At 45.9% G+C, this 21,379-nt stretch overlaps 11 non-coding genes across 11 annotated transcripts; all 11 read left to right on the top strand.

Annotated features, from left to right (window-relative positions):
• Positions 1-218: 218 nt before the first annotated feature.
• TRNAL-CAG (transfer RNA leucine (anticodon CAG)) lies at positions 219-301 on the top strand. Its single transcript has one exon. It is a non-coding gene; the product is annotated as a tRNA-Leu (tRNA).
• Positions 302-2,612: 2,311 nt separating this feature from the next.
• On the top strand, positions 2,613-2,694 carry TRNAL-CAG (transfer RNA leucine (anticodon CAG)). The gene has a single exon. It is a non-coding gene; the product is annotated as a tRNA-Leu (tRNA).
• A 1,131-nt stretch (positions 2,695-3,825) lies between these two features.
• TRNAL-CAG (transfer RNA leucine (anticodon CAG)) lies at positions 3,826-3,908 on the top strand. Its single transcript has one exon. It is a non-coding gene; the product is annotated as a tRNA-Leu (tRNA).
• A 2,311-nt stretch (positions 3,909-6,219) lies between these two features.
• Positions 6,220-6,301, top strand: TRNAL-CAG (transfer RNA leucine (anticodon CAG)). The gene has a single exon. It is a non-coding gene; the product is annotated as a tRNA-Leu (tRNA).
• A 1,131-nt stretch (positions 6,302-7,432) lies between these two features.
• Positions 7,433-7,515, top strand: TRNAV-CAC (transfer RNA valine (anticodon CAC)). Its single transcript has one exon. It is a non-coding gene; the product is annotated as a tRNA-Val (tRNA).
• A 2,348-nt stretch (positions 7,516-9,863) lies between these two features.
• On the top strand, positions 9,864-9,946 carry TRNAL-CAG (transfer RNA leucine (anticodon CAG)). Its single transcript has one exon. It is a non-coding gene; the product is annotated as a tRNA-Leu (tRNA).
• A 2,311-nt stretch (positions 9,947-12,257) lies between these two features.
• Positions 12,258-12,339, top strand: TRNAL-CAG (transfer RNA leucine (anticodon CAG)). The gene has a single exon. It is a non-coding gene; the product is annotated as a tRNA-Leu (tRNA).
• Positions 12,340-13,470: 1,131 nt separating this feature from the next.
• On the top strand, positions 13,471-13,553 carry TRNAV-CAC (transfer RNA valine (anticodon CAC)). The gene has a single exon. It is a non-coding gene; the product is annotated as a tRNA-Val (tRNA).
• Positions 13,554-14,684: 1,131 nt separating this feature from the next.
• On the top strand, positions 14,685-14,767 carry TRNAL-CAG (transfer RNA leucine (anticodon CAG)). Its single transcript has one exon. It is a non-coding gene; the product is annotated as a tRNA-Leu (tRNA).
• A 1,131-nt stretch (positions 14,768-15,898) lies between these two features.
• On the top strand, positions 15,899-15,981 carry TRNAL-CAG (transfer RNA leucine (anticodon CAG)). Its single transcript has one exon. It is a non-coding gene; the product is annotated as a tRNA-Leu (tRNA).
• Positions 15,982-19,538: 3,557 nt separating this feature from the next.
• TRNAL-CAG (transfer RNA leucine (anticodon CAG)) lies at positions 19,539-19,621 on the top strand. The gene has a single exon. It is a non-coding gene; the product is annotated as a tRNA-Leu (tRNA).
• Positions 19,622-21,379: the final 1,758 nt, after the last annotated feature.

Consider the following 21,379-nt stretch of genomic DNA (forward strand, 5'->3'; position numbering starts at 1 on the left):
CATGTAGTAGATGATTGAGAATTAGTAGCAGTCACCACAGGGTCCACTGTCAGGATGATCCATCCTCTCTCCTTCATCAGCTTCAGATCCCACTGTTTCCCTGAGCAGGAAGGTCTGGAATTGAAAATACAGAGGACATTAAACAACATTCACTCAGTACATGGCACTCATTTTGGTTTATAAGCTGGAAATTGAGCCATCAGTGCAGTGTCAAGAGTGTCAGGATGGCCGAGTGGTCTAAGGCGCTGCGTTCAGATCGCAGTCTTCTTTGGAGGCGTGGGTTCAAATCCCACTTCTGACTAGTGTCTTTTGCGAGGTGGATACATTTTTGGACATTTTTTTTCCAAGCACCCGTATCAAAAACAATGTCAACAGTTTCTGTAAATTATCGATAAGATCTATTGTCCGTTGCTTGCACTAATTTCCTGAAGTTGGCTAAATCGCAGTAAATCGGTAAAGCGGGAAATCACAGCATCTTCAACAAATCGTGATAGAGGGGCAGAGATAAAGGTTTCGACCCTACATATCAAGAGCGCAGCTGTCAATAGTTCAGCAGGTTCACAGTGCAGAAGGTTCAGTGGCACCATGGTCCCCTGCGTCCCAATCACAGCTGGTTTTTAACTTCTGTATTCAGGGCATGGGAGGGGTGTGTTGCATCGTGCACACACGGTGCCTGTTTCGCAGATAAGTTTTAATAAATACACAGAGAATAATATAGAGTCATTGGCCACGAGGAACACCTTCCCTGACCTTTTATTCTCTCCGGTTCCACGTCACCGCGCCTACCATCCAAATCCAAAACTCGGGGGAGACTAACACTCCCTACCTCCCTTGGTGTGCATCATAGGCGTGCCCATGACGAACACAACATTTCTCCTTAACCAATACAAAACAAACATAGCTGCTCAAAAAAAATATACTATACTAATCCAGTATTCAAGAATAGTACACAACAAGAAATGCCACATTCAGTCAATCCACCCCGAATCCTTGCAGCCGCGTTGAGCATGGCGGTCGAGGACTCAAACTGTACCGTTTAAGTCCTTGTCTCAGAGGCACTGAGTTGATTGGTATGGAGCCAGGCACCTCCTGATCTGAATCTTGAACTGGCTCTAAATTCTGCATGTCCACACCCCTTGTAGTAGATGATTGAGAATTAGTAGCAGTCACCACCGGCCATGTGCACTGGCTCAAACTTCTGCATGTCCACACCCCATGTAGTCGATGATTGAGAATTAGTAGCAGTCACCACCGGATTCACTGTCAGGATGATCCATCCTCTCTCCTTCATCAGCTTCAGATCCCACTGTTTCCCTGAGCAGGAAGGTCTGGAATTGAAAATACAGAGGTCATTAAACAACATTCACTCAGTTCATGGCACTCATTTTGGTTTATACGCTCGAAATTGAGCCATGAGGGAGATGTGAAGAGTGTCAGGATGGCTGAGTGGTCTAAGGCGCTGCGTTCAGGTCGCAGCCTCCCTTGGAGTTGTGGGTTCAAATCCCACTTCTGACAAGTGTATTTTGCGAGGTGGATACATTTTTGGACTTTTTTTCCCCAAGCACCGTATCAAAATCAATGTCAACAGTTTCTGTAAATTATCGATAAGATCTATTTTCCGTTGCTTGCACTAATTGCCTGAAGTTGGCTAAATCGCAATAAATCGGTAAAGCAGGAAATCACAGCATCTTCAACAAATCGTGATAGAGGGGCCGAGATAAAGGTTTCGACCCTACATATCAAAAGCGCAGCTGTCAATAGTTCAGCAGGTTCACAGTGCAGAAGGTTCAGTGGCACCAGGGTCCCCTGCGTCCCAATCACAGCTGGTTTTTAACTTCTGTATTCAGGGGATGGGAGGGGTGGGGGTGTTGCGTCTTGCACACACAGTGCCTGTTTTGCAGATAAGTTTTAATAAATACACAATGAATAATATGGAGTCTTTAGCCACGAGGAACACCTTCCCCTACCTTTTATTCTCTCTGATTCCACATCACCGCACCTACCATCCAACTCCAAAACTCGGGGGAGACTAACACTCCCTACCTCCCTTGGTGTGCATCATGGGCGTGCCCATGACGGACACAACATTTCTCCTTAACCAATACAAAACAAACATAGCTGCTCAAAAAAAAGATACTATACTAATCCAGTATACAAGAATAGTACACAACAATAAATACCACATTCAGTCAATCCACCCCGAATCCTTGCAGCCTCGTTGAGCATGGCGGTCGAGGACTCAAACTGTACCGTTCAAGTCCTTGTCTCAGAGGCACTGAGTTGATTGGTATGGAGCCAGGCACCTCCATATCTGAATCTTGAACTGGCTCCAAATTCTGCATGTCCACACCCCCTGTAGCGGATGATTGAGAATTAGTAGCAGTCACCACCGGCCATATGCACTGGCTCAAAATTCTGCAAGTCCACACCCCATATAGTAGATGATTGAGAATTAGTAGCAGTCACCACAGGGTCCACTGTCAGGATGATCCATCCTCTCTCCTTCATCAGCTTCAGATCCCACTGTTTCCCTGAGCAGGAAGGTCTGGAATTGAAAATACAGAGGACATTAAATAACATTCACTCAGTACATGGCACTCATTTTGGTACGTGTCAGGATGGCCGAGTGGTCTAGGTGCTGCGTTCAGGTCGCAGTCTCCTTTGGAGGCGTGGGTTTGAATCCCACTTCTGACAAGTGTCTTTTGCGAGGTGGATACATTTTTGGACTTTTTTTTTCCAAGCACCCGTATCAAAAACAATGTCAACAGTTTCTGTAAATTATCGATAAGATCTATTGTCCGTTGCTTGCACTAATTTCCTGAAGTTGGCTAAATCGCAGTAAATCGGTAAAGCGGGAAATCACAGCATCTTTAACAAATCGTGATAGAGGGGCAGAGATAAAGGTTTCGGCCCTACATATCAAGAGCGCAGCTGTGAATAGTTCAGCAGGTTCACAGTGCAGAAGGTTCAGTGGCACCAGGGTCCCCTGCGTCCCAATCACAGCTGGTTTTTAACTTCTGTATTCAGGGCATGGGAGGGGTGTGTTGCATCGTGCACACACGGTGCCTGTTTCGCAGATAAGTTTTAATAAATACACAGAGAATAATATAGAGTCATTGGCCACGAGGAACACCTTCCCTGACCTTTTATTCTCTCCGGTTCCACGTCACCGCGCCTACCATCCAACTCCAAAAGTTGGGGGAGACTAACACTCCCTACCTCCCTTGGTGTGCATCATGGGCGTGCCCATGACGAACACAACATTTCTCCTTAACCAATACAAAACAAACATAACTGCTCAAAAAAAAGATACTATACTAATCCAGTATACAAGAATAGTACACAACAATAAATACCACATTCAGTCAATCCACCCCGAATCCTTGCAGCCGCGTTGAGCATGGCGGTCGAAGACTCAAACTGTACTGTTCAAGTCCTTGTCTCAGAGGCACTGAGTTGATTGGTATGGAGCCAGGCACCTCCTGATCTGAATCTTGAACTGGCTTCAAATTCTGCATGTCCACACCCCCTGTAGTAGATGATTGAGAATTAGTAGCAGTCACCACCGGCCATATGCACTGGCTCAAAATTCTGCAAGTCCACACCCCATGTAGTAGATGATTGAGAATTAGTAGCAGTCACCACAGGGTCCACTGTCAGGATGATCCATCCTCTCTCCTTCATCAGCTTCAGATCCCACTGTTTCCCTGAGCAGGAAGGTCTGGAATTGAAAATACAGAGGACATTAAACAACATTCACTCAGTACATGGCACTCATTTTGGTTTATAAGCTGGAAATTGAGCCATCAGTGCAGTGTCAAGAGTGTCAGGATGGCCAAGTGGTCTAAGGCGCTGCGTTCAGATCGCAGTCTCCTTTGGAGGCGTGGGTTCAAATCCCACTTCTGACAAGTGTCTTTTGCGAGGTGGATACATTTTTGGACTTTTTTTTTCCAAGCACCCGTATCAAAAACAATGTCAACAGTTTCTGTAAATTATCGATAAGATCTATTGTCCGTTGCTTGCACTAATTTCCTGAAGTTGGCTAAATCGCAGTAAATCGGTAAAGCGGGAAATCACAGCATCTTCAACAAATCGTGATAGAGGGGCAGAGATAAAGGTTTCGACCCTACATATCAAGAGCGCAGCTGTCAATAGTTCAGCAGGTTCACAGTGCAGAAGGTTCAGTGGCACCATGGTCCCCTGCGTCCCAATCACAGCTGGTTTTTAACTTCTGTATTCAGGGCATGGGAGGGGTGTGTTGCATCGTGCACACACGGTGCCTGTTTCGCAGATAAGTTTTAATAAATACACAGAGAATAATATAGAGTCATTGGCCACGAGGAACACCTTCCCTGACCTTTTATTCTCTCCGGTTCCACGTCACCGCGCCTACCATCCAAATCCAAAACTCGGGGGAGACTAACACTCCCTACCTCCCTTGGTGTGCATCATAGGCGTGCCCATGACGAACACAACATTTCTCCTTAACCAATACAAAACAAACATAGCTGCTCAAAAAAAATATACTATACTAATCCAGTATTCAAGAATAGTACACAACAAGAAATGCCACATTCAGTCAATCCACCCCGAATCCTTGCAGCCGCGTTGAGCATGGCGGTCGAGGACTCAAACTGTACCGTTTAAGTCCTTGTCTCAGAGGCACTGAGTTGATTGGTATGGAGCCAGGCACCTCCTGATCTGAATCTTGAACTGGCTCTAAATTCTGCATGTCCACACCCCTTGTAGTAGATGATTGAGAATTAGTAGCAGTCACCACCGGCCATGTGCACTGGCTCAAACTTCTGCATCTCCACACCCCATGTAGTCGATGATTGAGAATTAGTAGCAGTCACCACCGGATTCACTGTCAGGATGATCCATCCTCTCTCCTTCATCAGCTTCAGATCCCACTGTTTCCCTGAGCAGGAAGGTCTGGAATTGAAAATACAGAGGTCATTAAACAACATTCACTCAGTTCATGGCACTCATTTTGGTTTATACGCTCGAAATTGAGCCATGAGGGAGATGTGAAGAGTGTCAGGATGGCTGAGTGGTCTAAGGCACTGCGTTCAGGTCGCAGCCTCCCTTGGAGTTGTGGGTTCAAATCCCACTTCTGACAAGTGTATTTTGCGAGGTGGATACATTTTTGGACTTTTTTTTCCCAAGCACCGTATCAAAAACAATGTCAACAGTTTCTGTAAATTATCGATAAGATCTATTTTCCGTTGCTTGCACTAATTGCCTGAAGTTGGCTAAATCGCAATAAATCGGTAAAGCAGGAAATCACAGCATCTTCAACAAATCGTGATAGAGGGGCCGAGATAAAGGTTTCGACCCTACATATCAAAAGCGCAGCTGTCAATAGTTCAGCAGGTTCACAGTGCAGAAGGTTCAGTGGCACCAGGGTCCCCTGCGTCCCAATCACAGCTGGTTTTTAACTTCTGTATTCAGGGGATGGGAGGGGTGGGGGTGTTGCGTCTTGCACACACAGTGCCTGTTTTGCAGATAAGTTTTAATAAATACACAATGAATAATATGGAGTCTTTAGCCACGAGGAACACCTTCCCCTACCTTTTATTCTCTCTGATTCCACATCACCGCACCTAACATCCAACTCCAAAACTCGGGGGAGACTAACACTCCCTACCTCCCTTGGTGTGCATCATGGGCGTGCCCATGACGGACACAACATTTCTCCTTAACCAATACAAAACAAACATAGCTGCTCAAAAAAAAGATACTATACTAATCCAGTATACAAGAATAGTACACAACAATAAATACCACATTCAGTCAATCCACCCCGAATCCTTGCAGCCTCGTTGAGCATGGCGGTCGAGGACTCAAACTGTACCGTTCAAGTCCTTGTCTCAGAGGCACTGAGTTGATTGGTATGGAGCCAGGCACCTCCATATCTGAATCTTGAACTGGCTCCAAATTCTGCATGTCCACACCCCCTGTAGCGGATGATTGAGAATTAGTAGCAGTCACCACCGGCCATATGCACTGGCTCAAAATTCTGCAAGTCCACACCCCATATAGTAGATGATTGAGAATTAGTAGCAGTCACCACAGGGTCCACTGTCAGGATGATCCATCCTCTCTCCTTCATCAGCTTCAGATCCCACTGTTTCCCTGAGCAGGAAGGTCTGGAATTGAAAATACAGAGGACATTAAATAACATTCACTCAGTACATGGCACTCATTTTGGTACGTGTCAGGATGGCCGAGTGGTCTAGGCGCTGCGTTCAGGTCGCAGTCTCCTTTGGAGGCGTGGGTTTGAATCCCACTTCTGACAAGTGTCTTTTGCGAGGTGGATACATTTTTGGACTTTTTTTTTCCAAGCACCCGTATCAAAAACAATGTCAACAGTTTCTGTAAATTATCGATAAGATCTATTGTCCGTTGCTTGCACTAATTTCCTGAAGTTGGCTAAATCGCAGTAAATCGGTAAAGCGGGAAATCACAGCATCTTTAACAAATCGTGATAGAGGGGCAGAGATAAAGGTTTCGGCCCTACATATCAAGAGCGCAGCTGTGAATAGTTCAGCAGGTTCACAGTGCAGAAGGTTCAGTGGCACCAGGGTCCCCTGCGTCCCAATCACAGCTGGTTTTTAACTTCTGTATTCAGGGCATGGGAGGGGTGTGTTGCATCGTGCACACACGGTGCCTGTTTCGCAGATAAGTTTTAATAAATACACAGAGAATAATATAGAGTCATTGGCCACGAGGAACACCTTCCCTGACCTTTTATTCTCTCCGGTTCCACGTCACCGCGCCTACCATCCAACTCCAAAAGTTGGGGGAGACTAACACTCCCTACCTCCCTTGGTGTGCATCATAGGCGTGCCCATGACGAACAACACATTTCTCCTTAACCAATACAAAACAAAAAGAGCTGCTAAAAAAAAAGATACTATACTAATCCCGTATACAAGAATAGTACACAACAAGAAATGCCACATTCAGTCAACCCACCCCGAATCCTTGCAGCCACGTTGAGCATGGCGGTCGAGGACTCAAACTGTACCGTTCAAGTCCTTGTCTCAGAGGCACTGAGTTGATTGGTATGGAGCCAGGCACCTCCTGATCTGAATCTTGAACTGGCTCCAAATTCTGCATGTCCACACCCCTTGTAGTAGATGATTGAGAATTAGTAGCAGTCACCACCGGCCATGTGCACTGGCTCAAACTTCTGCATGTCCACACCCCAAGTAGTCGATGATTGCGAATTAGAAGCAGTCACCACCGGATTCTCTGTCAGGATGATCCATCCTCTCTCCTTCATCAGCTTCAGATCCCACTGTTTCCCTGAGCAGGAAGGTCTGGAATTGAAAATACAGAGGACATTAAACAAAATTCACTCAGTACAAGGCACTCATTTTGGTTTATAAGCTGGAAATTGAGCCATCAGTGCAGTGTTAAGAGTGTCAGGATGGCCGAGTGGTCTAAGGCGCTGCGTTCACGTCGCAGTCTCCCTTGGAGGCGTGGGTTCGAATCCAACTTCTGACAAGTGTCTTTTGCGAGGTGGATACATTTGTGGACTTTTTTTTTCCAAGCACCCGTATCAAAAACAATGTCAACAGTTTCTGTAAATTATCGATAAGATCTATTGTCCGTTGCTTGCACTAATTTCCTGAAGTTGGCTAAATCGCAGTAAATCGGTAAAGCGGGAAATCACAGCATCTTCAACAAATCGTGATAGAGGGGCAGAGATAAAGGTTTCGACCCTACATATCAAGAGCGCAGCTGTCAATAGTTCAGCAGGTTCACAGTGCAGAAGGTTCAGTGGCACCAGGGTCCCCTGCGTCCCAATCACAGCTGGTTTTTAACTTCTGTATTCAGGGCATGGGAGGGGTGTGTTGCATCGTGCACACACAGTGCCTCTTTCGCAGATAAGTTTTAATAAATACACAGAGAATAATATAGAGTCATTGGCCATGAGGAACACCTTCCCTGACCTTTTATTCTCTCCGGTTCCACGTCACCGCGCCTACCATCCAACTCCAAAAGTTGGGGGAGACTAACACTCCCTACCTCCCTTGGTGTGCATCATAGGCGTGCCCATGACGAACACAACATTTCTCCTTAACCAATACAAAACAAACATAGCTGCTCAAAAAAAAGATACTATACTAATCCAGTATACAAGAATAGTACACAACAAGAAATGACACATTCAGTCAATCCACCCCGAATCCTTGCAGCCGCGTTGAGCATGGCGGTCGAGGACTCAAACTGTACCATTCAAGTCCTTGTCTCAGAGGCACTGAGTTGATTGGTATGGAGCCAGGCACCTCCTGATCTGAATCTTGAACTGGCTCCAAATTCTGCATGTCCACACCCCTTGTAGTAGATGATTGAGAATTAGTAGCAGTCACCACCGGCCATGTGCACTGGCTCAAAATTCAGCATGTCCACACCCCATGTAGTAGATGATTGAGAATTAGTAGCAATCACCACCGGATCCACTGTCAGGATGATCCATCCTCTCTCCTTCATCAGCTTCAGATCCCACTGTTTCCCTGAGCGGGAAGGTCTGGAATTGAAAATACAGAGGACATTAAACAACATTGACTCAGTACATGGCACTCATTTTGGTTTATAAGCTCGAAATTGAGCCCTGAGCGAGGTGTGAAGAGTGTCATGATGGCCGAGTGGTCTAAGGCGCTGCGTTCAGGTCACAGTCTCCCTTGGAGGTGTGGATTCATATCCCACTTCTGACAAGTGTATTTTGCGAGGTGGATACATTTTTGGACTTTTTTTTCCCAAGCACCGTATCAAAAACAATGTCAACAGTTTCTGTAAATTATCGATAAGATCTATTTTCCGTTGCTTGCACTAATTGCCTGAAGTTGGCTATATCGCAGTAAATCGGTAAAGCAGGAAATCACAGCATCTTCAACAAATCGTGATAGAGGGGCCGAGATAAAGGTTTCGACCCTACATATCAAAAGCGCAGCTGTCAATAGTTCAGCAGGTTCACAGTGCAGAAGGTTCAGTGGCACCAGGGTCCCCTGCGTCCCAATCAGAGCTGGTTTTTAACTTCTGTATTCAGGGGATGGGAGGGGTGGGGGTGTTGCGTCGTGCACACACAGTGCCTGTTTTGCAGAGAAGTTTTAATAAATACACAAAGAATAATATGGAGTCTTTGGCCACGAGGAACACCTTCCCCTACCTTTTATTCTCTCCGATTCCACATCACCGCACCTAACATCCAACTCCAAAACTCGGGGGAGACTAACACTCCCTACCTCCCTTGGTGTGCATCATGGGCGTGCCCATGACGAACACAACATTTCTCCTTAACCAATACAAAACAAACATAGCTGCTCAAAAAAAAGATACTATACTAATCCAGTATACAAGAATAGTACACAACAATAAATACCACATTCAGTCAATCCACCCCGAATCCTTGCAGCCGCGTTGAGCATGGCGGTCGAAGACTCAAACTGTACTGTTCAAGTCCTTGTCTCAGAGGCACTGAGTTGATTGGTATGGAGCCAGGCACCTCCTGATCTGAATCTTGAACTGGCTTCAAATTCTGCATGTCCACACCCCCTGTAGTAGATGATTGAGAATTAGTAGCAGTCACCACCGGCCATATGCACTGGCTCAAAATTCTGCAAGTCCACACCCCATGTAGTAGATGATTGAGAATTAGTAGCAGTCACCACAGGGTCCACTGTCAGGATGATCCATCCTCTCTCCTTCATCAGCTTCAGATCCCACTGTTTCCCTGAGCAGGAAGGTCTGGAATTGAAAATACAGAGGACATTAAACAACATTCACTCAGTACATGGCACTCATTTTGGTTTATAAGCTGGAAATTGAGCCATCAGTGCAGTGTCAAGAGTGTCAGGATGGCCGAGTGGTCTAAGGCGCTGCGTTCAGATCGCAGTCTCCTTTGGAGGCGTGGGTTCAAATCCCACTTCTGACTAGTGTCTTTTGCGAGGTGGATACATTTTTGGACATTTTTTTTCCAAGCACCCGTATCAAAAACAATGTCAACAGTTTCTGTAAATTATCGATAAGATCTATTGTCCGTTGCTTGCACTAATTTCCTGAAGTTGGCTAAATCGCAGTAAATCGGTAAAGCGGGAAATCACAGCATCTTCAACAAATCGTGATAGAGGGGCAGAGATAAAGGTTTCGACCCTACATATCAAGAGCGCAGCTGTCAATAGTTCAGCAGGTTCACAGTGCAGAAGGTTCAGTGGCACCATGGTCCCCTGCGTCCCAATCACAGCTGGTTTTTAACTTCTGTATTCAGGGCATGGGAGGGGTGTGTTGCATCGTGCACACACGGTGCCTGTTTCGCAGATAAGTTTTAATAAATACACAGAGAATAATATAGAGTCATTGGCCACGAGGAACACCTTCCCTGACCTTTTATTCTCTCCGGTTCCACGTCACCGCGCCTACCATCCAAATCCAAAACTCGGGGGAGACTAACACTCCCTACCTCCCTTGGTGTGCATCATAGGCGTGCCCATGACGAACACAACATTTCTCCTTAACCAATACAAAACAAACATAGCTGCTCAAAAAAAATATACTATACTAATCCAGTATTCAAGAATAGTACACAACAAGAAATGCCACATTCAGTCAATCCACCCCGAATCCTTGCAGCCGCGTTGAGCATGGCGGTCGAGGACTCAAACTGTACCGTTTAAGTCCTTGTCTCAGAGGCACTGAGTTGATTGGTATGGAGCCAGGCACCTCCTGATCTGAATCTTGAACTGGCTCTAAATTCTGCATGTCCACACCCCTTGTAGTAGATGATTGAGAATTAGTAGCAGTCACCACCGGCCATGTGCACTGGCTCAAACTTCTGCATGTCCACACCCCATGTAGTCGATGATTGAGAATTAGTAGCAGTCACCACCGGATTCACTGTCAGGATGATCCATCCTCTCTCCTTCATCAGCTTCAGATCCCACTGTTTCCCTGAGCAGGAAGGTCTGGAATTGAAAATACAGAGGTCATTAAACAACATTCACTCAGTTCATGGCACTCATTTTGGTTTATACGCTCGAAATTGAGCCATGAGGGAGATGTGAAGAGTGTCAGGATGGCTGAGTGGTCTAAGGCGCTGCGTTCAGGTCGCAGCCTCCCTTGGAGTTGTGGGTTCAAATCCCACTTCTGACAAGTGTATTTTGCGAGGTGGATACATTTTTGGACTTTTTTTCCCCAAGCACCGTATCAAAAACAATGTCAACAGTTTCTGTAAATTATCGATAAGATCTATTTTCCGTTGCTTGCACTAATTGCCTGAAGTTGGCTAAATCGCAATAAATCGGTAAAGCAGGAAATCACAGCATCTTCAACAAATCGTGATAGAGGGGCCGAGATAAAGGTTTCGACCCTACATATCAAAAGCGCAGCTGTCAATAGTTCAGCAGGTTCACAGTGCAGAAGGTTCAGTGGCACCAGGGTCCCCTGCGTCCCAATCACAGCTGGTTTTTAACTTCTGTATTCAGGGGATGGGAGGGGTGGGGGTGTTGCGTCTTGCACACACAGTGCCTGTTTTGCAGATAAGTTTTAATAAATACACAATGAATAATATGGAGTCTTTAGCCACGAGGAACACCTTCCCCTACCTTTTATTCTCTCTGATTCCACATCACCGCACCTACCATCCAACTCCAAAACTCGGGGGAGACTAACACTCCCTACCTCCCTTGGTGTGCATCATGGGCGTGCCCATGACGGACACAACATTTCTCCTTAACCAATACAAAACAAACATAGCTGCTCAAAAAAAAGATACTATACTAATCCAGTATACAAGAATAGTACACAACAATAAATACCACATTCAGTCAATCCACCCCGAATCCTTGCAGCCTCGTTGAGCATGGCGGTCGAGGACTCAAACTGTACCGTTCAAGTCCTTGTCTCAGAGGCACTGAGTTGATTGGTATGGAGCCAGGCACCTCCATATCTGAATCTTGAACTGGCTCCAAATTCTGCATGTCCACACCCCCTGTAGCGGATGATTGAGAATTAGTAGCAGTCACCACCGGCCATATGCACTGGCTCAAAATTCTGCAAGTCCACACCCCATATAGTAGATGATTGAGAATTAGTAGCAGTCACCACAGGGTCCACTGTCAGGATGATCCATCCTCTCTCCTTCATCAGCTTCAGATCCCACTGTTTCCCTGAGCAGGAAGGTCTGGAATTGAAAATACAGAGGACATTAAATAACATTCACTCAGTACATGGCACTCATTTTGGTACGTGTCAGGATGGCCGAGTGGTCTAGGTGCTGCGTTCAGGTCGCAGTCTCCTTTGGAGGCGTGGGTTTGAATCCCACTTCTGACAAGTGTCTTTTGCGAGGTGGATACATTTTTGGACTTTTTTTTTCCAAGCACCCGTATCAAAAACAATGTCAACAGTTTCTGTAAATTATCGATAAGATCTATTGTCCGTTGCTTGCACTAATTTCCTGAAGTTGGCTAAATCGCAGTAAATCGGTAAAGCGGGAAATCACAGCATCTTTAACAAATCGTGATAGAGGGGCAGAGATAAAGGTTTCGGCCCTACATATCAAGAGCGCAGCTGTGAATAGTTCAGCAGGTTCACAGTGCAGAAGGTTCAGTGGCACCAGGGTCCCCTGCGTCCCAATCACAGCTGGTTTTTAACTTCTGTATTCAGGGCATGGGAGGGGTGTGTTGCATCGTGCACACACGGTGCCTGTTTCGCAGATAAGTTTTAATAAATACACAGAGAATAATATAGAGTCATTGGCCACGAGGAACACCTTCCCTGACCTTTTATTCTCTCCGGTTCCACGTCACCGCGCCTACCATCCAACTCCAAAAGTTGGGGGAGACTAACACTCCCTACCTCCCTTGGTGTGCATCATAGGCGTGCCCATGACGAACAACACATTTCTCCTTAACCAATACAAAACAAAAAGAGCTGCTAAAAAAAAAGATACTATACTAATCCCGTATACAAGAATAGTACACAACAAGAAATGCCACATTCAGTCAATCCACCCCGAATCCTTGCAGCCACGTTGAGGATGGCGGTCGAGGACTCAAACTGTACCGTTCAAGTCCTTGTCTCAGAGGCACTGAGTTGATTGGTATGGAGCCAGGCACCTCCTGATCTGAATCTTGAACTGGCTCCAAATTCTGCATGTCCACACCCCTTGTTGTAGATGATTGAGAATTAGTAGCAGTCACCACCGGCCATGTGCACTGGCTCAAACTTCTGCATGTCCACACCCCAAGTAGTCGATGATTGCGAATTAGAAGCAGTCACCACCGGATTCACTGTCAGGATGATCCATCCTCTCTCCTTCATCAGCTTCAGATCCCACTGTTTCCCTGAGCAGGAAGGTCTGGAATTGAAAATACAGAGGACATTAAACAAAATTCACTCAGTACAAGGCACTCATTTTGGTTTATAAGCTGGAAATTGAGCCATCAGTGCAGTGTTACGAGTGTCAGGATGGCCGAGTGGTCTAAGGCGCTGCGTTCACGTCGCAGTCTCCCTTGGAGGCGTGGGTTCGAATCCAACTTCTGACAAGTGTCTTTTGCGAGGTGGATACATTTGTGGACTTTTTTTTTCCAAGCACCCGTATCAAAAACAATGTCAACAGTTTCTGTAAATTATCGATAAGATCTATTGTCCGTTGCTTGCACTAATTTCCTGAAGTTGGCTAAATCGCAGTAAATCGGTAAAGCGGGAAATCACAGCATCTTCAACAAATCGTGATAGAGGGGCAGAGATAAAGGTTTCGACCCTACATATCAAGAGCGCAGCTGTCAATAGTTCAGCAGGTTCACAGTGCAGAAGGTTCAGTGGCACCAGGGTCCCCTGCGTCCCAATCACAGCTGGTTTTTAACTTCTGTATTCAGGGCATGGGAGGGGTGTGTTGCATCGTGCACACACAGTGCCTCTTTCGCAGATAAGTTTTAATAAATACACAGAGAATAATATAGAGTCATTGGCCATGAGGAACACCTTCCCTGACCTTTTATTCTCTCCGGTTCCACGTCACCGCGCCTACCATCCAACTCCAAAAGTTGGGGGAGACTAACACTCCCTACCTCCCTTGGTGTGCATCATAGGCGTGCCCATGACGAACACAACATTTCTCCTTAACCAATACAAAACAAACATAGCTGCTCAAAAAAAAGATACTATACTAATCCAGTATACAAGAATAGTACACAACAAGAAATGACACATTCAGTCAATCCACCCCGAATCCTTGCAGCCGCGTTGAGCATGGCGGTCGAGGACTCAAACTGTACCATTCAAGTCCTTGTCTCAGAGGCACTGAGTTGATTGGTATGGAGCCAGGCACCTCCTGATCTGAATCTTGAACTGGCTCCAAATTCTGCATGTCCACACCCCTTGTAGTAGATGATTGAGAATTAGTAGCAGTCACCACCGGCCATGTGCACTGGCTCAAACTTCTGCATGTCCACAACCCAAGTAGTCGATGATTGAGAATTAGTAGCAGTCACCACCGGATTCACTGTCAGAATGATCCATCCTCTCTCCTTCATCAGCTTCAGATCCCACTGTTTCCCTGAGCAGGAAGGTCTGGAATTGAAAATACAGAGGACATTAAACAACATTCACTCAGTACATGGCACTCATTTTGGTTTATAAGCTGGAAATTGAGCCATCAGTGCAGTGTCAAGAGTGTCAGGATGGCCGAGTGGTCTAAGGTGCTGCGTTCAGGTCGCAGTCTCCTTTGGAGGCGTGGGTTCGAATCCCACTTCTGACAAGTGTCTTTTGCGAGGTGGATACATTTTTGGACTTTTTTTTTCCAAGCACCCCTATCAAAAACAATGTCAACAGTTTCTGTAAATTATCGATAAGATCTATTGTCCGTTGCTTGCACTAATTGCGTGAAGTTGGCTAAATCGCAGTAAATCGGTAAAGCAGGAAATCACAGCATCTTCAACAAATCTTGATAGAGGGGCCGAGATAAAGGTTTCGACCCTACATATCAAAAGCACAGCTGTCAATAGTTCAGCAGGTTCACAGTGCAGAAGGTTCAGTGGCACCAGGGTCCCCTGCATCCCAATCACAGCTGGTTTTTAACTTCTGTATTCAGGGCATGGGAGGGGTGTGTTGCATCGTGCACACACGGTGCCTGTTTCGCAGATAAGTTTTAATAAATACACAGAGAATAATATAGAGTCATTGGCCACGAGGAACACCTTCCCTGACCTTTTATTCTCTCCGGTTCCACGTCACCGCTCCTACCATCCAACTCCAAAACTCGGGGGAGACTAACACTCCCTACCTCCCTTGGTGTGCATCATAGGCGTGCCCATGACGAACACAACATTTCTCCTTAACCAATACAAAACAAACATAGCTGCTCAAAAAAAAGATACCATACTAAACCAGTTTACAAGAATAGTACACAACAAGAAATGCCACATTCAGTCAATTCACCCCAAATCCTTGCAGCCGCGTTGAGCATGGCGGTCGAGGACTCAAACTGTACCGTTCAAGTCCTTGTCTCAGAGGCACTGAGTTGATTGGTATGGAGCCAGGCACCTCCTGATCTGAATCTTGAACTGGCTCCAAATTCTGCATGTCCACACCCCCTGTAGTAGATGATTGAGAATTAGTAGCAGTCACCACCGGTCATGTGCACTGGCTCAAAATTCAGCATGTCCACACCCCAAGTAGTCGATGATTGAGAATTAGTAGCAGTCACCACCGGATTCACTGTCATGATGATCCATCCTCTCTCCTTCATCAGCTTCAGATCCCACTGTTTCCCTGAGCAGGAAGGTCTGGAATTGAAAATACAGAGGACATTAAACAACATTCACTCAGTACATGGCACTCATTTTGGTTTATAAGCTGGAAATTGAGCCATCAGTACAGTGTCAAGAGTGTCAGAATGGCCGAGTGGTCTAAGGCGCTGCGTTCAGGTCGCAGTCTCCTTTGGAGGCGTGGGTTCGAATCCCACTTCTGACAAGTGTCTTTTGCGAGGTGGATACATTTTTTGACTTTTTTTTTCCAAGCACCCGTATCAAAAACAATGTCAACAGTTTCTGTAAATTATCGATAAGATCTATTGTCCGTTGCTTGCACTAATTTCCTGAAGTTGGCTAAATCGCAGTAAATCGGTAAAGCGGGAAATCACAGCATCTTCAACAAATCGTGATAGAGGGGCAGAGATAAAGGTTTCGACCCTACATATCAAGAGCGCAGCTGTCAATAGTTCAGCAGGTTCACAGTGCAGAAGGTTCAGTGGCACCAGGGTCCCCTGCGTCCCAATCACAGCTGGTTTTTAACTTCTGTATTCAGGGCATGGGAGGGGTGTGTTGCATCGTGCACACACGGTGCCTCTATTGCAGATAAGTTTTAATAAATACACAGAGAATAATATAGAGTCATTGGCCACGAGGAACACCTTCCCTGACCTTTTATTCTCTCCGGTTCCACGTCACCGCGCCTACCATCCAACTCCAAAAGTTGGGGGAGACTAACACTCCCTACCTCCCTTGGTGTGCATCATAGGCGTGCCCATGACGAACACAACATTTCTCCTTAAACAATACAAAACAAACATAGCTGCTCAAAAAAAAGATACTATACTAATCCAGTATACAAGAATAGTACACAACAAGAAATGCCACATTCAGTCAATCCACCCAGAATCCTTGCAGCCGCGTTGAGCATGGCGGTCGAGGACTCAAACTGTACCGTTCAAGTCCTTGTCTCAGAGGCACTGAGTTGATTGGTATGGAGCCAGGCACCTCCTGATCTGAATCTTGAACTGGCTCCAAATTCTGCATGTCCACACCCCTTGTAGTAGATGATTGAGAATTAGTAGCAGTCACCACCGGCCATGTGCACTGGATCAAACTTCTGCATGTCCACACCCCAAGTAGTCGATGATTGCGAATTAGTAGCAGTCACCACCGGATTCACTGTCAGGATGATCCATCCTCTCTCCTTCATCAGCTTCAGATCCCACTGTTTCCCTGAGCAGGAGGGTCTGGAATTGAAAATACAGAGGACATTAAACAAAATTCACTCAGTACATGGCACTCATTTTGGTTTATAAGCTGGAAATTGAGCCATCAGTGCAGTGTTAAGAGTGTCAGGATGGCAAGTGGTCTAAGGCGCTGCGTTCAGGTCGCAGTCTCCTTTGGAGGCGTGGGTTCGAGTCCCACTTCTGACGAGTGTCTTTTGCGAGGTGGATACATTTTTGGACTTTTTTTTTCCAAGCACCAGTATCAAAAACAATGTCAACAGTTTCTGTAAATTATCGATAAGATCTATTGTCCGTTGCTTGCACTAATTTCCTGAAGTTGGCTAAATCGCAGTAAATCGGTAAAGCGGGAAATCACAGCATCTTCAACAAATCGTGATAGAGGGGCAGAGATAAAGGTTTCGACCCTACATATCAAGAGCGCAGCTGTCAATAGTTCAGCAGGTTCACAGTGCAGAAGGTTCAGTGGCACCAGGGTCCCCTGCGTCCCAATCACAGCTGGTTTTTAACTTCTGTATTCAGGGCATGGGAGGGGTGTGTTGCATCGTGCACACACGGTGCCTGTTTCGCAGATAAGTTTTAATAAATACACAGAGAATAATATAGAGTCATTGGCCACGAGGAACACCTTCCCTGACCTTTTATTCTCTCCGGTTCCACGTCACCGCGCCTACCATCCAACTCCAAAACTCGGGGGAGACTAACACTCCCTACCTCCCTTGGTGTGCATCATAGGCGTGCCCATGACGAACACAACATTTCTCCTTAAACAATACAAAACAAACATAGCTGCTCAAAAAAAAGATACTATACTAATCCAGTATACAAGAATAGTACACAACAAGAAATACCACATTCAGTCAATCCACCCCGAATCCTTGCAGCCGCGTTGAGCATGGCGGTCGAGGACTCAAACTGTACCGTTCAAGTCTTTGTGTCAGAGGCACTGAGTTGATTGGTATGGAGCCAGGCACCTCCTGATCTGAATCTTGAACTGGCTCCAAATTCTGCATGTCCACACCCCTTGTAGTAGATGATTGAGAATTAGTAGCAGTCACCACCGGCCATGTGCACTGGCTCAAACTTCTGCATGTCCACACCCCAAGTAGTCGATGATTGAGAATTAGAAACAGTCACCACCGGATTCACTGTCAGAATGATCCATCCTCTCTCCTTCATCAGCTTCAGATCCCACTGTTTTCCTGAGCAGGAAGGTCTGGAATTGAAAATACAGAGGACATTAAACAACATTCACTCAGTACATGGCACTCATTTTGGTTTATAAGCTGGAAATTGAGCCATCAGTGCAATGTCAAGAGTGTCAGGATGGCCGAGTGGTCTAAGGCGCTGCGTTCAGATCGCAGTCTCCTTTGGTGGCGTGGGTTCGAATCCTCCTTCTGACAAGTGTCTTTTGCGAGGTGGATACATTTTTTGACTTTTTTTTCCAAGCACCCTTATCAAAAACAATGTCAACAGTTTCTGTAAATTATCGATAAGATCTATTGTCCGTTGGTTGCACTAATTGCCTGAAGTTGGCTAAATCGCAGTAAATCGGTAAAGCAGGAAATCACAGCATCTTCAACAAATCGTGATAGAGGTGCCGAGATAAAGGTTTCGACCCTACATATCAAAAGCACAGCTGTCCATAGTTCAGCAGGTTCACAGTGCAGAAGGTTCAGTGGCACCAGGGTCCCCTGCGTCCCAATCACAGCTGGTTTTTAACTTCTGTATTCTGGGCATGGGAGGGGTGTGTTGCATCGTGCACACACAGTGCCTGTTTCGCAAATAAGTTTTAATAAATACACAGAGAATAATATAGAGTCATTGGCCACGAGGAACACCTTCCCTGACCTTTTATTCTCTCCGGTTCCACGTCACCGCGCCTACCATCCAACTCCAAAACTCGGGGGAGACTAACACTCCCTACCTCCCTTGGTGTGCATCATAGGCGTGCCCATGACGAACACAACATTTCTCCTTAACCAATACAAAACAAACATAGCTGCTAAAAAAAAAGATACTATACTAAACCAGTATACAAGAATAGTACACAACAAGAAATGCCACATTCAGTCAATACACCCCGAATCCTTGCAGCCGCGTTGAGCATGGCGGTCGAGGACTCAAACTGTACCGTTCAAGTCCTTGTCTCAGAGGCACTGAGTTGATTGGTATGGAGTCAGGCACCTCCTGATCTGAATCTTGAACTGGCTTCAAATTCTGCATGTCCACACCCCCTGTAGTAGATGATTGAGAATTAGTAGCAGTCACCACCGGCCATGTGCACTGGCTCAAAATTCAGCATGTCCACACCCCATGTAATAGATGATTGAGAATTAGTAGCAGTCACCACCGGATCCACTGTCAGGATGATCCATCCTCTCTCCTTCATCAGCTTCAGATCCCACTGTTTCCCTGAGCAGGAAGGTCTGGAATTGAAAATACAGAGGACATTAAACAACATTCACTCAGTACATGGCACTCATTTTGGTTTATAAGCTGTAAATTGAGCCATCAGTGCAGCGTCAAGAGTGTCAGGATGGCCGAGTGGTCTAAGGCGCTGTGTTCAGGTTGCAGTCTCCTTTGGAGGCGTGGGTTCGAATCCCACTTCTGACAAGTGTCTTTTGCGAGGTGGATACATTTTTGGACTCTTTTTTTTCCAAGCACCCGTATCAAAAACAATGTCAACAGTTTCTCTAAATTATCAATAAGATCTATTGTCCGTTGCTTGCACTAATTTCCTGAAGTTGGCTAAATCGCAGTAAATCGGTAAAGCGGGAAATCACAGCATCTTCAACAAATCGTGATAGAGGGGCCGAGATAAAGGTTTCGACCCTACATATCAAAAGCGCAGCTGTCAATAGTTCAGCAGGTTCACAGTGCAGAAGGTTCAGTGGCACCAGGGTCCCCTGTGTCCCAATCACAGCTGGTTTTTAACTTCTGTATTCAGGGGATGGGAGGGGTGGGGGTGTTGCGTCGTGCACACACAGTGCCTGTTTTGCAGAGAAGTTTTAATAAATACACAAAGAATAATATGGAGTCTTTAGCCACGAGGAACACCTTCCCCTACCTTTTATTCTCTCCGATTCCACATCACCGCACCTACCATCCAACTCCAAAACTCGGGGGAGACTAACACTCCCTACCTCCCTTGGTGTGCATCATGGGCGTGCCCATGACGAACACAACATTTCTCCTTAACCAATACAAAACAAACATAGCTGCTCAAAAAAAAGATACTATACTAATCCAGTATACAAGAATAGTACACAACAATAAATACCACATTCAGTCAATCCACCCCGAATCCTTGCAGCCGCGTTGAGCATGGCGGTCGAGGACTCAAACTGTACCGTTCAAGTCCTTGTCTCAGAGGCACTGAGTTGATTGGTATGGAGCCAGGCACCTCCTGATCTGAATCTTGAACTGGCTCCAAATTCTGCATGTCCACACCCCCTGTACTAGATGATTCAGAATTAGTAGCAGTCACCACCGGCCATATGCACTGGCTCAAAATTCTGCAAGTCCACACCCCATGTAGTAGATGATTGAGAATTAGTAGCAGTCACCACAGGGTCCACTGTCAGGATGATCCATCCTCTCTCCTTCATCAGCTTCAGATCCCACTGTTTCCCTGAGCAGGAAGGTCTGGAAATGAAAATACAGAGGACATTAAATAACATTCACTCAGTACATGGCACTCATTTTGGTTTATAAGCTGGAAATTGAGCCATCAGTCTGGTGTCAAGAGTGTCAGGATGGCCGGGTGGTCTAAGGTGCTGCATTCAGGTCACAGTCTCCCTTGGAGACGTGGGTTCAAACCCCTCTTCTGACAAGTGTCTTTGCGAGGTGGATACATTTTTGGACTTTTTTTTCCAAGCACCCTTATCAAAAACAATGTCAACAGTTTCTGTAAATTATCGATAAGATCTATTGTCCGTTGGTTGCACTAATTGCCTGAAGTTGGCTAAATCGCAGTAAATCGGTAAAGCAGGAAATCACAGCATCTTCAACAAATCGTGATAGAGGGGCCGAGATAAAGGTTTCGACCCTACATATCAAAAGCACAGCTGTCCATAGTTCAGCAGGTTCACAGTGCAGAAGGTTCAGTGGCACCAGGGTCCCCTGCGTCCCAATCACAGCTGGTTTTTAATTTCTGTATTCTGGGCATGGGAGGGGTGTGTTGCATCGTGCACACACAGTGCCTGTTTCGCAAATAAGTTTTAATAAATAGACAGAGAATAATATAGAGTCATTGGCCACGAGGAACACCTTCCCTGACCTTTTATTCTCTCCGGTTCCACCTCACCGCGCCTACCATCCAACTCCAAAACTCGGGGGAGACTAACACTCCCTACCTCGCTTGGTGTGCAT

Source organism: Pleurodeles waltl, unplaced genomic scaffold (genome assembly GCF_031143425.1).
Source record: "Pleurodeles waltl isolate 20211129_DDA unplaced genomic scaffold, aPleWal1.hap1.20221129 scaffold_39, whole genome shotgun sequence".
NCBI lineage: Eukaryota > Metazoa > Chordata > Amphibia > Caudata > Salamandridae > Pleurodeles > Pleurodeles waltl.